The following is a 7862-nucleotide window of genomic DNA, read 5'->3' as shown; positions in this document are numbered from 1 at the left end:
GTAACCCCTATTTTGAATTTTTTTTCTTATTTTTCATAATGTTATAATATTTACTTGCTGCCAAGGAATAATTGATATTGATTTACGCAAGGGATCGGCCATGACCTCTTTTCAGCCCCAAAAAGCTATAGAAAGCGAAAGTAATGGTTAACAAACATCCAAGCAAGAAAAAAAACGTCTCAATATTTATGTGTTGTGAAAAATAATGAAAGTATATAATGCACCATCCTTTAATTTTTTTAGAACTCAAGAAACACTATTTTTAAAGATTTTTATTGATTTTTTTAGAAAGTTTTTAAGGTCCAAACCGGTCGATTCTCCAATCCAGGTCATCAATCCGACCTGCTGTCTTGGGTGGCCGATCTGAGTCATCAATCCACTTTTTTTAATCCTTGATTAGAACTAAGAAATCGACTATGACATACAACACCTAATCCACTCATAACAGTTCCAACCGATCCCCAAGGTCTCAACCAGATCATATGCCTGCAAATCCTCATTACAAGTCATACTTGGGAGCCTGTCAAAGTGATCTACCTTCCCCTTCCTTGATGATGGTTGGTAATAATGCCTCCTCCATTACCAGCCAATATCAGGCTTAACTGGTTGGCATCTTCTGGGATTATTTTGAAGCGTTGAAGGGCAAGCAACAAACTACACATGCTGAAACGCATTATTGACTCCTTTCTCCATTATTCCCTTGTTTGCTTCCTTCCTCTCCCCATGTCCTTATTCTTTGTCTCTCTTTCTTGTCCAATGATGATAATATTGGGACGTGGGCTCCAATTAGGGCTGCTAATGGTCAGGCCGGGATGAGATTCTATAGCGTTTTGGGCCTGTTATGGGGTTTTAGGCGGGCCGCGGCGAAATTGGCCCGATTAGCTCTAAAAAACTTTAGCCTGACAGGGAAGGCATGGTCCAGCCCATTTAGAAGTTTTTTTTTTGTTTTACTATCTTCAATCTTCAGACTTTTTTTGTTTGTAGTAAGCAAAAATAAAAATAAATAGATGTTAAAATATTTTTTAAAAAATTTAAAACCCATTCTTTCTCTTTCGAGATCCAATCCGTTTTTTTTTAAAAACCCAATCTTTCTTTCTCTCTCGCTAAAAACTCATTCTCTCTCTAGAAACCCATTCTCTTTTTCTCTCTCTAAAAACTTATTCTCTCTATAAACCCAATCTCTCTTTCTCTCTCTAAAAACCCATGATCTCCTCTCTAGAAACCCAATCTCTCTTTCTATCTCTAAAAACCCATTCTTTCTCTCTCTAGAAACCCGATCTCTCTCTCTAAAAATCTATTCTCTTTCTAGAAACTCATATCACTTTCTCTATCTAAAAATTCGATATCTCTTTCTCTCTTTAAAAATTCAATCTCTCTTTCTCTCTCTAAAAACCGATTATCTCTCTAGAAATTCAATCTCTCATTATATCTCTAAAAACTCATTCTCTCTCTAAAAACACAATCTCTCTCTAAAAATCTACTCTCTCTCTATATAGAAACCCAACCTCTTATTCTCTCTCTAAAAACCCAACAGCTCTTTCTCTCTCTCTTTATCTCTTTAGACTCTTTCTCTCTCTCTTTATCTCTTTAGAAATGCAGTCTCCCTTACTCTCTGTAAAAACCAATTCTCTTCCTACAAATGTAGTCTCTCTTTCGCTCTTTAAAAAATTATTCTCTATCTAGAAACTCAATCTCTTTCTCTCTCTAAAAACTTATTCTCGCTCTAAAAATCCAATCTCTTTCTCTAAAAAGTCATTCTCTCTTTAGAAATCAGCCTTGGAGTAGAGAGATGGTGGATGGAAGAGAGAGAGTTCAGGCTGGGCCACGAATACCACATTTTTTTTTTATAGAAATTTCAAATTACATTGAAATATAAAAATTTCTAAAAAATATTCTAGCATATGTTTTCTTTTGACAAATAAGAAAAGTTTGAAAAGTGGGATAAAAAAAAAAGGGTTTCTTAATGCCCGGGACTGGGCTTAGACCAGACTTTTAATACTGTATATGTGGGCTAGGCCTTAACGTGCCAGGCCGAAGTAGTTTCGGGCTTTACCGGGCCCGGACTGGTGGCAGCCCTAGCTCCAATATCACCCTTAGTAGTTTTTGGGTCACAGAAGCAGTGCGATTCATACAAATCTTAAATGATCTCTTCTGAATTTTATTGGAAGATATGGTTTCGGTGTCAAAAATTGTTGTGTTCACTTGAAAACATATTTTTATTCTTAATTGTGAAATTTGAAGCTTTAAGAATATTGCAGATCGAATAGATATGTAAACACCTAAAACTATTGAAAATTGACAATCGAGAAAATGTGTTATAAGATGCACTATTTTTAGGACTTGAAGTTCTTTATGATGCACTATTTTTAGGACTTGAAGTTAGCATACGGATGCATCATGAACTATTTTTAGGGCATGTTTGATAAGATGCACTATTTTACCAATAGATTTACGTGCATTGCACGACGAAATATAACGAGAGCTAATAAAACATATGCTAACCTTGATATAAGAAAAAACAATTTGTGGAAATACACCTGACTTTTTAACGTTTTACAGTTTTTCAGCTATTTCAGCTCATGTTTATTTTTATTTTGATGTGTATTTTGAAATTAAATCAAAATGCATCAATAAAATATTAAATGGTTGATCGCTCGATAAATTTTTCAAAAAACTAAAAAGTGAATAAAATAAATAAAGTTTTCGAAATATTTAGTAAAATAACTTGAGAGTATACCTTCTTGCCTCCTCCATTTTTGAGGATGGAGATCTTCATATTCCATCACACGTCTTCTATCTAACAAAGTAAACGAACTTCAAATACGAAACATTCATATTTTATGACATGCTAAAGCAATCAAAAGGAATCAAAGTACATCATAAAAAATTATAATAGAACATGCAAAATTAAAAATAAAAACTAATACCTAAAGGGTGCGGTTTGTATAGAGCCTAGGCTCTAAACAATCAAATTAGAGCCTACCTTCAAATAGTGTCGAGAAATATGGTTTTAATACTCAAAATATTTGTGATAGCCTTAAAGACATTTAATCTTTATTTATAAACTTGAAAGCTTCAAAAACGGTGTAAATCGATAGATCTATAAAAACTTGAAAATCTTGAAAATTGACGATTCAAAAATGCATTATAAAATAGACTATTTCCAAAACTTGAAATCTATTTTTTTTTTCATGTCCATGCATCTTGACGTCGAGATGATCAATTTGAGGATATTTGCCCATTAAAACAACCTCTTCTAGTTAAATTTTTGAGGTGGGCTCCAATTTGATAGTTTAGAGCATCGGCTCTATATAAACTTTTCCCATACCTAAGAAAACAAAGAACTAATAAATTTGATTGAGATAGCTATAAAAAATAAAATAAAAAATCTATAATGACTGTAGAAAAATAAATGAATAAATAAATAAACAAATAAATAAATAAATAAAATGACATAACATTAAAGATGTATATTATCAATGTCAAACGCAATGAATTAAATATGAATACCTGCATAATATGAAAAAAAAAAAATCAAATTATGAGAATAGATAAATAAACAAAGAAAGAGAAAATTTTAAAAAAATAAAATAAATGAAGAAACAATATTAAATAATAAAACACTACATAGAGGATGATGAGAAGGGGAAGAGGGGGAAAGTACAATGAGATGGGGCAAAAAAGGTACCTAGATATGTAAAGCAATCACTCTCTCTATCTATCTCTCTTAAGCCTCTTTGCGATTTATCTCTATCCAAATTCTCCCTTTTTTTTTTTTACATGGTCACATTGAAGTCATAGAAATGGAACTTGAAATATTGGGCTATGAAAACCTAGCCTCTACCATCTTGACGTAAATACATTTGATTGATTTGTTATAAAAAGATATGAGTGAAAAAAAAAATTTAAGAAGAGAAACAACAGACTAATAGATAACAATATATCCATATTAGAACATATTTGCTTATGTTTAGTTAGTTGGATTTCCTAAAACCATGGCAAGGTGATACTTGACTATATATAAATTCTCCATCCGTTAATGATCCCAAAAAAGTCTTGTTTATATAATATTTTGTAATTAATCAAATCATATGTTTAAATTTTCAAAAGATTTTATTTTTTTTCAAAATTTTCCTTATAAATTTGGTTTCTTCATGTTGGAAACTCTCTTGTCATGCAACTAAGTTTTTTTAATAATAGGTAAGTTGTAGTAAGAAAAGAAAACCCTCTATTGAATGATATCATTTTATACCTAAGGAAAGTTCTTCTCCCTCTTAACTTTATCTTACATATATCTTAACTCTATCATATAGTTCCTTATCTAAAATTTATGAAAATCCCGCGGCATCTTTAATTTTGTGGGTCAAGGAGATATATCTTTCTTTATTGGCTAAACTCTCTCTATTGTCTGAAAGTCATGGGGCATCTGATGGATTTTTGAGGTGCATCCGTAGTTCTACATATAAAGTTACAACATTATATAAACTTTTTCCTTCTGATAATCATATAGTATAAATACAAAACTTAATCGTCACATTTAGTAATATAAATATAAAACTTAATAGTCACATTGGCAATTCTGATTTAGATTGGTATGTGGATACAACAAGAAGAATAAAAAATTTATTTACTAGGGATCTGCCCTAGATCACTGCCAGCGACCTTCTCGAGTGTGAATAGATCTTATTCGGCCCAGTTCGGACTACCCCTAGTTCTTACTAACAAAAATATTAGTTTTGATGAACCTGATGATTGACAACTATTTAAATAAAGGTTTTGGCTCCAACTTTTGATCTTTAGGATGGCATCTTCTAACTATGGTTACTTGCTATCAAGCTAAAAATAATGTCACTGCAGAGAAACTTGCATAAAGAATGCTCTACTTGGATCTTCGTGGTTGGGATCGATCAATTAGTGTTTGCCAAATCTGTCAAATAAGACGGCAATTCATCACAACTGGCAATTGTCAGCATTAGAAAGTTGAGACAAAATTTGGAATATACAAAATGTATCCAGGTCTAAAAGGATTTTGATTCGGTTTGGAACCAGCGGATCAGGAATCATCAGAGACGAATATAGAGAAATATTGAGAACTGGCCGGTTCCCCCCCTAATACAGTCGGTTCAGTTGAACCCGGTTCAATCAAAGAAACGGCCAAGACCGGTCCCACTTTTTTACTTTTAATTTTTAATTTTTTAATGACCACTTTGGTAGACTGGATTGTTGATTTTCTGAACCAATTGGAAATGTTCATTTGTATCATTTTATTAATTTAAGTGAGCACAATTAACCATGGATACTGTCATTCCTATTTTGATATCCCCCGTCTCTTTCTTTTATGTTACGCACTTCCCTTTGTTCTACTTTTCCTGCCATAGGAATGCTAAAAATTGTGGACTTTCCTTTTTCAAAGATATAGTATAATTACTGGAGAAAGTTGCTATAAATTTTCTATTCGTTCTGAATTTTTAATTGTTGCCAGAATTTATGCCCGTAACCATAGTTCTAAAAACAAGTCGGACTCGGCTCATAGGCGAGGTGAGTTTTGCATGAGTTAGGTGTACACCATGTTTTTAAAATTTAACTATAATATTAACACAAATTTATATCAAATATGTTACGATGGCTTGTTCATTAGCTCTAAGGGCTAAAGTTTACTGCGGGTTTGAATCCCACCAGGCGCACTTTTTATTTTTAAAAAACATCATTCCAGCGTTCAACTTTGCTCAAACAAAATTTAAAAAACATCATTTCAACGTTCAACTTTGCTAGAAAGAAAAAAAAAAAAACATCATTTTAGCATTCATCTTTGCTCAAACAAAAAAAAACATCATTTCATCGTTCAACTTTGCTCAAACAAGAAAAAACATCTCGAGTGTTCAACTTTGCTCAAACAAAATTTAAAAAACATCATTTCATCATTCAACTTTGCTCAAACAAAAAACACAAAAAACAAAAAAAAAACATCATTTCAGTGTTCAACCTGCGGAAATTGATCCCAAAACCTCAAAACTCTGCGAGAATTGATCCCAAAACTTCTTATAAAGAAATCTTTTTACATAAGCTACACTACCCAATACACCACTCTCACTTTATTAATAAAAGAGGTACTTATAATATATATATATATATATATATATATATAATAAACAAAACTAATGGTTATATATATATATATATAACCATTAGTTTTGTTTATTTTATTTTTAAAAAAAATAAGCTAGACTCGGGCGAGTTACTCGGACTCACCTGAATAAAATGTCTCGGCTAGGTCTCGAGTACTTTTACCGATTCAATTTTTTGAACACTACCTATAACTCAAATAAGTAGAACAGTAGGGGTGGCAATTCGATCGGGCCAACCTGTGGACCCAACAAGTCAAACTAATACAGGTCTGGGTTTGAACTCTGAACCCAAATATTGGCCCCAATGGATTAGTCTTGATCCAAATGTTCTAGACGCAGCCTAAGTCAGGTCAGAATCTAGGTCCATCCTGGACCTTACCAAACAGGTTGGATTTGGGTCATGGTTGACCCAATCCGATTTGACCCATATTTACATATAATCTAAATGTATGCATGAAACATCATTTATTTACATATAATCTAAATGTCTGCATGACCCCATATTTACAACAAAATATATTTGTTCATTTATCTAGATCGGGATTTGAGCTCATACGGTGGGTTGGGTCTAGGTCCAGCTACGACCCACTCACCTCGGGTCAGGGTCAACCCCCGACCCATTAACACTCCTATACAACCATAACTATTTTTGTTTCATTTATTTCTATTTCTATTAATGGATTGTCAATTATGTAATATGTGATTTTCTCGTCTCACGTTTCCACTGTCCTCTAGCGGAGTTGAGAAGGAACCTAGGAAACATCTTGATATTAAGAAAATTTTCCTATAAAGGGAATCAATGTTGCCACCTCATAGCGACAAATCTGTTGCTTGAGAATATTTTTCTGAAGATATTTAAAAATTTCCAAAACCCATGGAAAAATATTTTTGCTCTTCATCCATGAAGGCTTGCTGCCTACTTTGATTAATAAAGATGAAGAATTACATAGAAATAAATAGAATAATAATTACAATATTGCCTATCTAATGAATAGTAATAGACCATTCAAACATCCCTATTGCCCTCGATTCCTTATAAACTTATCATAACCAACCACAACTTTTTGTACCCAAATTTCTCCATAGAGTGTGTCTCGCATGCTTTTGAGGGAGCATAACTGCATGCTTACTACCTCAGGAGAAAGAGCTACTTTGGATTTTTTTCGTTATGAAATTTGGGAATCAATCTAAAATCCCCAAGATTATTACTTTGAAAAAATATATTTTGAGTCCTTAAATACATGTCCAAAAAATGGACTGTCTAATCTCAATATATTATATTTTTCAAGTACATCAACATCATAGCTTTTTTCTAATTATTTGGAATTGGCTACATGAATTTTGGTCTGTCATTCTGCTCTATCAAGAGTTATACCCTTATTGAAGCTATAAGTCCCCATATCTTTGCTCACGACTTCCAAGTTCCAACCATGTCCTTTTGAGCCTATCCCTCATCCCTTTTGAGCCTTCTACTTGAACCAACTCACTTATTCTAACACGTGTTATACTAGGTCTGCATTGCACATACTCAGCCCCCCTAAGTCCACTTTTTCTCATCTTATAGCCTATTAGAGCCACACCTAAGTTCTCCCGAATGTATTCATTTTGAATTTTATCCCTTCTTGTCTTGCCATTTATCCTAATATACTCAAGCAAATACAAAAAGCATTCGACTTTCTTTTTCTTTTTTAATTGAGGTTGGCCGCTAGGTTGAAGATGTTACATCTCAAAATTTGG

The sequence above is a fragment of the Amborella trichopoda genome, chromosome 10 (assembly GCF_054954075.1).
Source record: "Amborella trichopoda isolate Santa Cruz 75 chromosome 10, AtrichopodaSantaCruz75HAP2 v2.0, whole genome shotgun sequence".
Taxonomy (NCBI): Eukaryota; Viridiplantae; Streptophyta; class Magnoliopsida; order Amborellales; family Amborellaceae; genus Amborella; species Amborella trichopoda.
Note: the sequence above shows the minus strand (reverse complement) of the source record.